Source organism: Globicephala melas, chromosome 14 (assembly GCF_963455315.2).
Source record: "Globicephala melas chromosome 14, mGloMel1.2, whole genome shotgun sequence".
NCBI lineage: Eukaryota > Metazoa > Chordata > Mammalia > Artiodactyla > Delphinidae > Globicephala > Globicephala melas.
The window spans coordinates 30,862,176-30,875,425 of NC_083327.1; the positions used below are offsets into that span (position 1 = coordinate 30,862,176).

Here is a 13,250-nt window from a genome sequence, read left to right on the forward strand (position 1 = left end):
TCTTGAAAAATAATAATAATTAATAACTAAAAGGCCAAAAGAAAAATAAGTCTTTTAAGAAGGCAGGCAATAAGATCTGGCTTTAATAAGATCTGGCAAAAAGGCAGGGTGTTATTTACCCTTTCAAGAGCGCTCTGCAGACAGGTGGGTTGGGGGCCAGGGGTCAGGATACAGTGGTTCATGATGTAAATGGGAGATAAGTGAAGAGAATGACTACTGATTCATTTCATAAAAAACTTCTGTGTGAAGGGAAGGCAAGAGACAGGACAGAAGTGGAGTGGTATTTTTTTTAACTTTTTTTAAATTGAAGTATAATTGACTTACAATGTTGTGTTAGTTTCAGGTGTACAGCAAAGTGATTCAGTTATATATATTCTTTTTCAGATTCTTTTCCCTTATAGGTTATTACAAAATAATGAGGTATGGAGTGGTATCTTTTTTAGACAGGGAAGACTTATATGGTAAGTAGAAGGAGGCTGTAAAGAAATAAGGGTTGAGGGAGATCAGATCGGTGCTTTGTGACCGCCTGGAAGGGTGGGATAGGGAGGGTGGGAGGGAGGGAGACGCAAGAGGGAAGACATATGGGAACATATGTATATGTATAACTGATTCACTTTGTTATAAAGCAGAAACTAACACACCACTGTAAAGCAATTATACTCCAATAAAGCTGTAAAAAAAATTAAAAATAAAACATATTATTTAAAAAAAAAAGAAAGAAGCGTTGAAAGAGGGAAGAGATAACTTGAGGGGAAGGGGTGGAGGGGATGGAACTGAGTGCAGCGAGGAGAGGGAGGCCTCCCAGCTGCCCGGAGCACTGCCGGATGCAGACCACGAGGGCTGGGCTGAGGGATGGAGGACACTGGGGAGATAGCAGCTTCCCTGACGGATCTCAGGCTAGGCTGAGTGGGAGGGAAGTAAATTTGGGAAGGAGCAAATGAAATAATAGGGTGGGGGGAAGGGGAAGAAGGAAGAAGCCTGAGGTCTGGAGGCATCAATGCTGAAGTGTGGGAGTGAGGTGGGCTAAGATATGTTGATTGGTTCACCAAGGACCAAGCAACTGACTTACTGTACTAGGATACATCAAGTCACCATTTAATTATAATTCCTCCCGAGTTAGGCAGTCTAGTCAATGAATTTTGTCAAATTCAGTCAAATCAGCCCAAAAGAACACTGTTGGGACTCAGGGCAGGCCACTCAAAATATGTCACAGTGGCATATTGATTATTTTGAATTAAAGTCACTTAAGAAATGGCCAATGCAAGATGGACACTCTGACCCTCCTCTCTGTCTTCCTGAAAACAGGAGACCAATCTCCCATGTGGAAGGTGCACTCCTTGCCTCTGGAAGTAGAAGGACACCCTTACCACTCAGAGACAGGGAATTCAGGGCTGAGAAGCCTGTATAAACAAACCTCATTATGTCTTTAATTGACTACCCCAAGCCCAAACCCTGCTTAGATTCTTCACTAATTGAGCACCCAAAACCCAAGTTTCTTTGTTCTGTCAATTTCTCGCATATTGTTTCTTTGTCTAAAAAATATAAAAGCTCCCTTCCTTGGCCACTTCTTAGGTACCATTTCTATGAGACCTGCATGTTCGCAAATGAAAATTTCTTTTTCTCCTGTTAATCTGTCTTGTGTGTTAGTCCAGCCACAAGAACTAGAGAGGAGTGGAAAGGGAAAGTTCCCCAATCCCACGACACAAATGCGGAGGGTTTCCATACCTCAGGAAAAGCACTGAGCCTTCTCATTCTGTGCTCATCCCTAACACATACATACCTACATAAGATTTAAGAATCTATTGTCTACATGGCACTATCTTGTGAATCTTTTTCCTCTTTTTTTCTTTTATTTTAATCATTCAGGAATTGGAACCCTGAAAATTTAAACACAAAGTCACTTTTCTCAGGGAAGAAACAGCTGGAACACCCCCAGGATAAAGCAAAAAACAGACTGCTTCTGTCAGAATTACATCAACCAATTTGTGTTGCTAAATAAGCCACAAAGATTTCCAAGAACTCAGCACTGATTAGCATTTCATTTTAATCTGCTAAAAGTAACTTCTTTTTGTTTTCGTGAATAATCAACATATTTTTACCAACTGAGATAGCAACAGTGAACCTGGAAAAGAAATGAGCCACAACTGCCTCTTCCCCATAACGATGCAAACACTTTATTTATTTATTTATTTTTGGCTGCACCGCAGGGCATGTGGGATCTTAGCTCCCAGACCAGGGATGGAACCTGTGCCCCCTGCAATGGAAGCGCGGAGCCATAACTACTGGACCGCCAGGGAAGTCCTGCAAACACTTTAGGATGAGCAGGGCTTGACCCCCCCCCAATCCCTGGTTCTTTAAGATGGCCAGGCCCCCAGGCCTCCATTGCTCCCTGTTTCTGGAAGTCTGGAATGGATGCGATGCCTGAAGAGAAGAGCTGCTGCTCTCTGAGCATCTGATCTAATGGTCCTCTCCATTAGCAACTGCAAGCAATTTAGAGTTACTGAATAATATGTAAGGATCTTTCAGAGTAGATCAGTTCACTTCAGTTAGCATCGGATTCCGATATGAAGTTGTAAAAAGCTTAAGCACTCATGGGGACCCAATCAATACAGGTAAAAATAGAATTTATGGTTTCCAGGCCAAATTATTACTATTCTTGCAGGTGATTTTAACAAACCACCAATGCAAATATACAGAAGTTGTCCTGCAGCAAAAGAAACGCGCTGTCATTAGCTGCACAGCCCGAGACCGGTTCCCTCGTCTCTCTGACCCTCATTTGGCTTTCCCTTCTGTGAAATAACTCTCTCAGGGGTGCTGTAAGACTACAACATCTTCAGGATGCTGTTAAAAACAGTGTCTAAAATTTATCCACACACACAAAAAACCCCTGCAGTCTGCGTAATAGGTTTGTGACACGGAAAGAAGGAAGGACTGGGCTAAGAGCCATGAAGACAGACCCACCCAGGGTCACCCTAACCAAGACAGTTCCCTCATGTGGCCCCTTCCATGGCTCTTTACCCACCTGTCCTCCTTCCAGCACCCACACCCGCCCTACAGTAAATGACAAACATATTTTATATGTTTTATAACTTGGAAAACTGTCTCTGCTCTTCTCTCCAGAGAATGAATATAAAATCACCAAATCATCAGAACTGAAAGGACCCCCAGAGACCATTTCTACTTAAACATCTTATTGCCTGTAAAAAGACTCCTCAGCTATTCTGATAGTGGTTCTCACCCTCAGGGGGTGACTCCAAAAAACGGCAGCTCCAACCACATCATAAGACAAGCCCTCCCAACTTTAGATGGGTCTGCTCTACAGTGCTGTCTTACCCTGAGTTGCAATCTGTTATTTAATCTCATACACACCCCAGTCCCCCTCTGTCCTCCGTTCCTCTGCCCAAACACGCCCATCACCTGCAACAATGCCTAAGTCACTACCCACTTTCAACACTTGAAAAAAGCTAGTTTATGACCCTTATATCTGCACTTTTCCACATTATCCATGCCCAGTATATTCAAATTCCTCATAGGAAAATTTTTTGAGACTAACCACCTTCTTAACTACCCTTCTCTGAATACACCCTAGTTTGGCCACATTCCATTTAAAAGATGGCTCCCAGAACTGACAATTGCATCCTTTGTTCAACAAACACTTGCTGAAAGCCTAACGTGTGCCAGGCGTTTGTTCAGACCCTAGAGGCAGAAACCAACCCACCAGGCCTGGTGCCCAGTCCAGCTGAGGAGACAGTCAAGCCTACCATGCAGAGAAGGTACAGGAAGTGCTCTGGGGAAGAAAGTACCAGGGGCCTGGGAGCATGGAACAGGTTTGCCTGACACACTCTGGGAGAAAGTTCCAGAAAGGCTTCCTTGAGGAAACAATTTTTTTTTTTTTTTTTTTTTTTTTTTTTGCAGTACGCAGGCCTCTAACTGCTGTGGCCTCTCCCGTTGCAGAGCACAGGCTCAGTGGCCATGGCTCACGGGCCCAGCCGCTCCGCGGCACGTGGGATCCTCCCAGACCGGGGCACGAACCCACGTCCCCTGCATCAGCAGGCGGACTCTCAACCACTGCGCCACCAGGGAAGCCCCGGAAACAACTTTTAAGCCGAGACATTATGCTTTGTTTAAACAGGCTAGGTTTTTATTAGCACCTCTGGAAGCCCATCAGGCTGGTGACATACTGAGATCGAAGTCAACTAAAATCCTTAAATCTTTTTTCATATGCCTCTCCCCACCTGTGCAATTCAATTTGGGGACCTAAGTACAGAATTTGACATTTATCCCTATTAGGTTTCTTCTTCTTAAGGTTGACAGCTTTGATTCCCGATTTTTCTGTCCAATTTTTAGCTATCCTTCCACGTGGAGTCATTCGAAAACCATTAAGCTTGTCTTTGAAGTTGTCAACAGGTCTTTGAGAAAAGTCAAGAGCAGTGTCCCTGGAGATTCAGGTGATATCAGTCCATTAATGGGTACTGTGGAGGTTACAGATACTCAACCAAGCATGCACCCACCAACAATTAATCCAGGGGCTTTCAAACTTTTTTCTTTGGTAGGAGAAGTTCTCTATCAAACAAAATGAAAGAGATTCCCAATACATAAACAGATAACAGAGGAGCTGCTCTAGGTGAAGAAAGGGTGGAAAGATCCAGCCATCAAGGGCTCGCTCTCCCCACCCCCCAACCAGACCTCTCAAGAAACCTTGGTGACACCATATGCATCCACGAAGCCCCCTGTAAAAACCAGCCATCTTGCACAAGCATATCATGAGAGACAGTCTCCAGTGATTTGAAGAAATCAAGGGATCGTCTATCCAGTTAGTAGGACCAGCAAGTCACGAAAACATAGTACAGTTGATCCTTGAACAACACTGAGTTTTAACTGCTGCAGGTCCACTTATACGCGGATTTTTTTCAATAAATACACTATATACATACGTGACCCGAGGTGGGTTGAATTCAATGACGTGGAACCCACAGATACAAAGGGCCAACTATGGGACTTGAGCATCTGAGCATTTTGGTATCAGCGGCAGGTCCTGGAACCAATTCCCAGTGGATACCGAGGGATGACTACAGTCCTTTTTGGTATGATTTATTCACAATGAACCAATAATAGTCCTTCAAGAAAACCAGCCATCTATTCAATAATTCATTCTAGTGTTTTATTTAATTATGAGAATCTACTTTCTCCATTCCCTTTTGGAAACAGGGATGATTTCCTATCTCCATCTTCTGACATTTTTCCTGGCCTCCTCATTTCTGAAAGATTACAATCAGAGTTCCAAGATCACATGGGAAATTCTTCACATACAAGGATATTGTTTGAGCCTAGAAACGTGAGCTCTGCTATATTATAAGCTTCCTAAAAGTAAACACCATTTTTATTCGTCTTTGTTTCCCAAGAGTCTAGCATAGCACCCGGTGCATAACTGATACAAAAATAATGTTCAAATAGTTTGCTTCTTAGTTTTTAGTTGTTAAAAAATACTGAAATGCTCTCTTTTGACCTTCTCACCTAGTTTAGATTTCAATTCAACATTCTATATAGAAGCAAATTATGAGTTGAGTGTTAAGACTTTATCCTTGCTGTCACTTAACTTCGTATCCTTAAAAAAACTTTTAAATGTCCTGAGCTCTCTTACAAACCACAAACCTCAATCTCCTGACATTACAGCTTTCTGCTCAGCTCTATAGAGCACCCTTGGCAGTAATAATAATTTCTTTGGGTATGCCTGTGACCAAAAAGAACTGATGAAATGCATCACTTTTTCTAGAGAAAAATGCAAATTACTCACAAACGATCCATAAGTGGGCACCTAAGGATACACCAATTTTTATGTGCTCTGCCATGGTTAAACCTTGAGCTGCCCTAAAAGAAGGGAAAATTGACAATATAAGGGAGGCAGAGGAGGGTGGGGAAAGAGAGAGTTGTGAGTGCCTAGTAACTTAAGTTTCCTGTTACCATCTCAAACAAAAACCGAGCACTCTGGACAAAAAAAAAAAAAAAAAATCCATACTATTAATAACCATAAGATTTTAATGTTTCAGTATTATAATCTTCTTTATAGATAAAAATCTTTGTAATATTTTTCTTAGGAAAAACCCCAACAGGCTTAATTATTTAGTAAATAGTCGTACCTTGGGGTATCGGTTCCAGGACTCCCGCAGATATCAAAATCCGCGGATGCTCAAGTCCATTACTCGACGCTCCATATCCGCAGGTTCCGCATCCACAGATTCAGCCAATCTCGGATCCTAAACATAGTACAGGAGCCACGCTTGGTTGAATTGCAGACGCGGAACCCAGGTGGATAAAGACAGCCGGCTGTATTGATAAATATGTACAATTTTATGACTTTCGAAACTGTGAGACTCAACTTCAGAAAGTATTGGTTTTTTGTTTTTTGTTTTTTTTGCGGTACGCGGGCCTCTCACTGTTGTGGCCTCTCCCGTTGCGGAGCACAGGCTCCGGACGCGCAGGCTCAGCGGCCATGGCTCACGGGCCTAGCCGCTCCGCGGCATGTGGGATCTTCCCGGACCGGGGCACGAACCCGTGTCCCCTGCATCGGCAGGCGGACTCTCAACCACTGTGCCACCAGGGAAGCCCGAAGTATTAGTTTTTATTCCTACCAACAGAGGTTAGTGCCTCTTCCACACCCCTGCAGCTACTTCACACTATTAAACAAAAAAACTTTGCCAGTTTGATTGACAGAGTGGTGCCTGATTTTTTAACTTGCACTGCTTTGATTACTAAAGAAATTGAACACTTTTCATGTGTTTATTATTTGTATTATTTTTGCAAATTACCTTTTTATGTCTTTTGCCCAATTTTCCCTTTCAGGCACTCACTTTTCTTACTGACTTGCAGAAGTTCTTCACAAGTTCAGTAATATTGCTTTGTCACATGTCACAAACATTTTCCAACTTACCATTTCAATTTTAACTTTATTTATGGTGATGTTTGCTTTCTTTTTCTTACGTAATCCACCAATCCAACCTTTCTTTTTATAGTTTCTCCCTTTGGTGACATTAATAGAAAAATATTCCCAAGTTAACATTATATAAATGTTTCCCGTATTTTATCCTGGCATCTTTACAGTTTTATTTTTTACACTGAAGTGCTTAATCCATTTGGAATTTATTCAGGTATATGACAAAGTCTGGATTGTACTTATATTGTTCCAGATGGTTAGCCAGCTGTCCCAACACCATTTCACTGAATTAATTTATCTTTTCTCCACCGATTCAAAAGGCTGCCATTTTCATATACTTCCTCTCCACTCATGCACCTGTCTCCCAGGATCTCAAACTCGGCATATCCACAACTGAAATTCGTGATCGCCCCCTTCTCTCCAGTGATCCCCAGCTCTGGGAATGGCTACTTTGCTTATTACTCCATTTTCGTGTTGAGAACTTGGTTATTCCTCACCCCTGCCCTCTCCATCACCACCTCCCACCCCCACACACACATTTAAAATCACTAAATGTTATGCCCAACTCTATGGCCATGGTCGTAGTCCAAACGCCATCTTACCTTTCCTGGACTGCACCAGCGTCCTCACTGGGCCCCGAACCCAACCTCGGCCCCTCCAGCGGGTTACACATAAATAAGGTCCCGCCTCTTCCCTACTTTCAACCTCCTATGGCTTTCACTGCTCTTCGAACAAAGCCTGCGTTCCTTACGTGACGTGGAAGGCCTGTATGATCTAGCCCCTGCCTACCTCCACCTCATGCCACACCTCTGCTCTCACACAGTTTCCAGATACACTGGCCATCTTTTCATTCCTTGAAGGCTCCCAGCTGCTCTTCCACTCAGAGCCTTCACGGGAGAAGTTCCTTCCACGTCCCATGCTCATCTCCTCCCTGCCGCAACCAATTCCTCTTCCCCACACACATGCCTGCCTAACCCCCGTTTATCTTCAGAGCCCAGCTTAAATGTCATCCCCTCAAAGTAGTCTTGACCATATCAGTTTCCCCTGACAAAAAAATGCCCTCATTGCACCTGGTACTTCTCCAGGGTGGCACTTCTCACGAGTGTTGCTATTATAAATATTACAAGATCTCCCTCAGGGGGCAGTTCTAGTAGCCAGGGCTGTCCCCAACTTGCTCACAGCCCCTCTCAAAGAGCTGAAGGCATGTGTGCCCATACAGTCAGACTCATACAGTCCTAAGTCAAAGGCATTACCTTTCAGTCTGCATTCTAATTATTACAAGTATACTCTCCCTCCTAAGGTCTCTGGCCATGGCTGAAAAGAACATTCTTTGATAGGAAATTGCAGTTTCCACCTAGAGAGCCCAGCACTATTTCTGGGCTCAAACAATGAATGCTCTTAAAAGCATTCACAAATTTCAATTTTTCACTCAGAAAGTACTCTCAGATCCACAGGTCCTGGACTGCCACATTGGCTGCCTGCTAAACGTGTCCTGACGTTCATTCATGCTTTCCTTCATTCATCCAGCAGTTATTTATTGCCCACCAACAGTGCCCGGCTGAGCCTCATAACTGAAACTGTACCTTTATTATGCTCCCCCATATGATTGTCTCCCAGATCAACTCTAGCTGCCAGTTATTCATTTGCTTTTCCCATGACGTAAGTGCTATGTCACCATGCAGGGTCTATAAAAGTCCAGTCAAAAGCAAACAAACGTTAGAGTTCAGTCCTCTGTGCTGCTTCGTCACAATCAGGTAAATGGACAGCTTCTTTAAGACCCCTTTGTAATAGTCTGAACTATCAATACCACCGACACCCCCGTCCTGCGGCCTGTTTCCCCAGCCTGAGCCCGAGGGTGAGTTAGAGACAAGAGAAGAAATTCAGATCCAGCCTCAACCCACCCCCAATGCCACACACAAGGAGCTGCCACCTCAACTTTCCTTAATAACCCTCAGTTCCGGTCCACCTGACAAAAGCTGCTTTCCAAAAGCATCATACTGCGATCTTACGTTGTGACTAGGAGAAGCTTGAGAACCACAAGACATGGAGCATAAAACTGCAGAAAAATGACTTCCCTGGTGGCACAGTGGTTAAGAATCCCTGCCAATGCAGGGGACACGGGTTCAAGCCCTGGTCCCAGAAGATCCTACATACCGTGGAGCAACTAATAAGCCCGTGTGCCGCAACTACTGAGCCTGCACTCTAGAGCCCGCGAGCCACAACTACTGAGCCTGCATGCCACAACTACTGAAGCCTGCATGCCTAGAGCCCGTGCTCCACAACAAGAGAAGCCACCGCAATGAGAAGCCCGTGCACTGCAATGAAGAGTAGCCCCGGCTCGCTGCAACTAGAGAAAGCCCGCGTGCAGCAACGAAGACCCAACACAGCCAAAAGTAAATAGATAAATATTCTTTTTTAATGCAGAAAAAGTTTGGCAACAAACTAAGCCACACTCCCCAAAGATAGCAGCTCCCGTGCTGCAGCTACAAGACCCCTAATCTATTTCTTACCGAGCCCGGCTTCCTGCTCGGGAGTCCCAGCTCTCTGAGACCAGCTCTCTTAAAATAAAGTCCATATGTGACAAACCCACTGCTAACATCATACTCAACAGTGAAAAGCTGAAAGCATTTCTCCTAAGATCAGAAACAAGGCAAGGATAACCACTCTTACCACTTTTATTCAACAAAGCATTGGAAGTCCTAGCCACAGCAATCAGAGAAGAAAAAGAAATAAAAGAAATCCAAATTGGAAAGGAAGAAGTAAAACTGTCACTGTCTGCAGATGACATGATATTATACATGGAAAATCCTAAAGATGCCACCAGAAAACTACTAGAGTTCACCAGTGAATTCGGTAAAGTTGCAGGATACAAAGTTAATATACCGCATCACCACTTCTGCTCCATAGCAAGGTTTTTCAGTCTGGAGGGATGGAACCCCAAAGGCATTTCTGATTAAAATTGGGCTAGAGATTTTCTATTACTAATCACAAAGCCAGTTTTAATCTTCTATATATTATTTAACTAAAGAACTAAGTGATCAGTTGAATATCTATGCATTTAAAAAATGAAATTATTTACAACCTGAAAAATAAACAAATAAATAAATTTTAAATGATTTTATTTTTCAGTTCAATAGCAAAATACAATCATTCTGAAAAATTATACCACATTGTAACTATACACACTGAAAAGGGTGACATGAAGCACATGTGGCAAGTGACTCACTTTGCTGCCTTTGAAAGGAAGCACTACTTTGCATCCCTTTCCTCTTTAATAAATAGCCAAGATCACACATTGGTGTTTATTAAAATAACCAATAGATTTGGCTCTTTTTTTTTTTTTTTTTTTTTTGCAGTACACAGCCTCTCACCGCTGTGGCCTCTCCCTCCACGGAGCACAGGCTCCGGACGCGCGGGTCCAGCGGCCATGGCTCATGGGCCCAGCCGCTCCACGGCACGCGGGATCCTCCCAGACCGGGGCACGAACCCACGCCCCCTGCATCAGCAGGCGGACTCTCAACCACTGCGCCACCAGGGAAGCCCAGATTTGGCTCTTTGACATGTGCCAACCCAATGGCAACAAAGACTCTGAAAAATAAAGACTCCCCAAGCCATTTTCATGACTCAACAAAAGGCTTCAGACCAGGAGGGGAAAGTGCATTTCACTTTATATTAATCAAGTATAGTTGGCTGGGAATCAGCTTGTTTTTCTCACTTTCATTTACAAATTCCACCTTATTACTTGACTCTTTCAATAACAGCTCCTAAAAAGGAGACCTTTTCTCCTCAAGTACTTGTACACTTCAACCTGGAGTTTTAACACATCTCTGTTGGGAGCCAGCCTCCTCAGGATGGGGGTGACTTCAACTCACAAAGCCCAGGAAATGGACATCAGTGATGAGACTCCATAATTTGTGCTGCTCTCAGCCTCCAAGATCAGCATCATAAAACAGCTTGTACCTTGGAGATGACATTTTAACTTGCCAGTTAAAGTTCTGGCAACTTCAGACAATGCTCTAAAGGAGTCATCCTGACATAACATAACACACACTCCACTTTAAGTCTCAGCTCCCAAGGAACTGCAGGGTAGCTGTTGGGCCAGGAAATAGCAGGGGACTAGAGTCCCACAGCCTGGATTTGATTCCTGCCTCCACTTTCTACAACTGGCGCAGCTGTGGACAAGTCACTCAACCTTCCTGTGCCTCGGTTTCCTCATCAGCCAAAGGGGTGCTGTTCCTTTATACCAGATTCCATCCTCTATTCTTACTTTAATCTCACCTCTAATGGCCACAGCTGGGGATCTCTATGCTAATGAGGGATACAGCTACATATTTCTTACGTTCATTCTGTCTTATTTTCCTTCCACTTCATGTGCATACCTGTAGACTCAGGATTAATAACAGGACAGAAATATGAGCGAGGCAGAGCGCAAAACAGAGTTTTACTGATGAATCTTAGTCAGCTTTTATGGCATCAAATGTGATACCAGTCACACGGAATTGCATGGTATAGAATACTTAATAATAGAGGAAAATATGTGCAATATATTAAACAGGGAAAAGACAGGTTGGAAGATTATATATGTGTGTGTACACAAATACACACACATATATAATACAGGTAATCATATATAAGATTCAAAATTATGCATAAAAATATTGGAAAGATACACACCAAAATGGTAATTGTGGTTAGCAGTACATTGTAAGATTAAGGACTTAATCTTCCTTCTCTATGCTTTTCTGAACCTTACCAAATTTCTTTTTTTTAAATACTTTTCTGATATTTTTATTTTTTAAAACTTTTTTGTTAAAAATTTATTATTTATTTATTTTTGGCTGCGTTGGGTCTTTCGTTGCTACGTGCGGGCTTTCTCTAGTTGCCGTGAACATGGGCTCCTCCCATTGCGGTGTGCGGGCTTCTCACTGCGGTGGCTTCTCTTGTGGAGCACAGGCTCTAGGCACGCGGACTTCAGTAGTTGTATCACGTGGGCTTCAGTAGTTGTGGCTTGTGGGCTCTAGAGTGCAGGCTCAGTAGTTGTGGCACATGGACTTCGTTGCTCTGCGGCATGTGGGATCTTCCTGGACCAGGGCTTGAACCTGTGTCCCCTGCACTGGCAGGCAGATTCTTAACCACTGCACCACCAGGGAAGTCCCTCAAATTTCTATAATTAACTAATAAATTTAAAAATCAGAAAAAAGGTTTTCTTCACAAACATTTTTTTCCCCAGAAAACAATGTTCCTAGTGAACTTGTATTACATACAAAATCTGTAAAAGTGATAATGGTCATAGCTAATACTTATTTGGCATTTATTATGTGCCAGACACTGTAGTAGGTATATTGCATAAATCAGCACCTTTAGTCCTCACACTCTCTAGCTTCCGACCCCCATTTTACAGGTGAAAAAAACAAGTTATTCATGTGAAGTTGCACAGCTGGCAAGTGGTGGAGCCCAAGGTCTGAGCCCAGGGATCTGACTCCAGAACTCCCTCCTGTGCGGCCACAAGGCTGCCTGCCTCCACCCACACTGCTTCCCAAAACCTAACATTTGTCTTTAATTTTTACATCTTTCATTCTCTTCAGACTCTTACCCTTTGGGGCGGAGGATGGAAATAGACAATGTGTGCCCTTCTTGCCTGAGGTGACAATCAAGTACCTACCACGTGGAGGGTATCTCTGCTTTAAACAGAGGGGTCGGGCTTCCCTGGTGGCGCAGTGGTTAAGAATCTGCCTGCCAATGCAGGGGACACGGGTTCAAGCCCTGGTCCAGGAAGATCCCACATGCTGCAGAGCAACTAAGCCCATGGGCCACAACTACTGAGCCTGCGCTCTAGAGCCCGTGAGCCACAACTACTGAGCACACATGCTACAACTACTGAAGCCCATGCACCTAGAGCCCGTGCTCCGAATCAAGAGAAGCCACCGCAATGAGAAGCCTGCACACCGCAAGGAAGAGTAGTCCATGCTCACCACAACTAGAGAAAGCCCAAACGCAGCAACAAAGACCCAACTCAGCCATAAATAAATAAATTAATTAATTAATTAAAAAAAAAAAAGAGGGGTCAGGGGACCACGCAGAACTAAACAGGGACTGGCACTGACCACTAGGCGACCCCCTTATCAGCTCTCACAGCACCTTGAACCTCTCCTTCCTGAATTTCCTCTCCTCCTTGTACTTTAACTTGCTTGCTGTTTAATTGCTTCCAACATGCCACGCACCGTTCTGAGCACTTTACATGTATTACTTTTCTTCTCGTGGTGATTGTCCCCATTTCAAACATAAGGAAACTGAGGCCTAGAGAAGTTAAGAAATGTGC

General features: G+C 43.6%; 1 protein-coding gene across 36 annotated transcripts in view; it reads right to left on the reverse strand.

The window, feature by feature from the left end:
* Positions 1-13,250, reverse strand: part of FAXC (failed axon connections homolog, metaxin like GST domain containing) — a 120,186-nt gene that overhangs the window by 66,845 nt on the left and 40,091 nt on the right. The gene's annotated exons all lie outside the window — the stretch shown is intronic.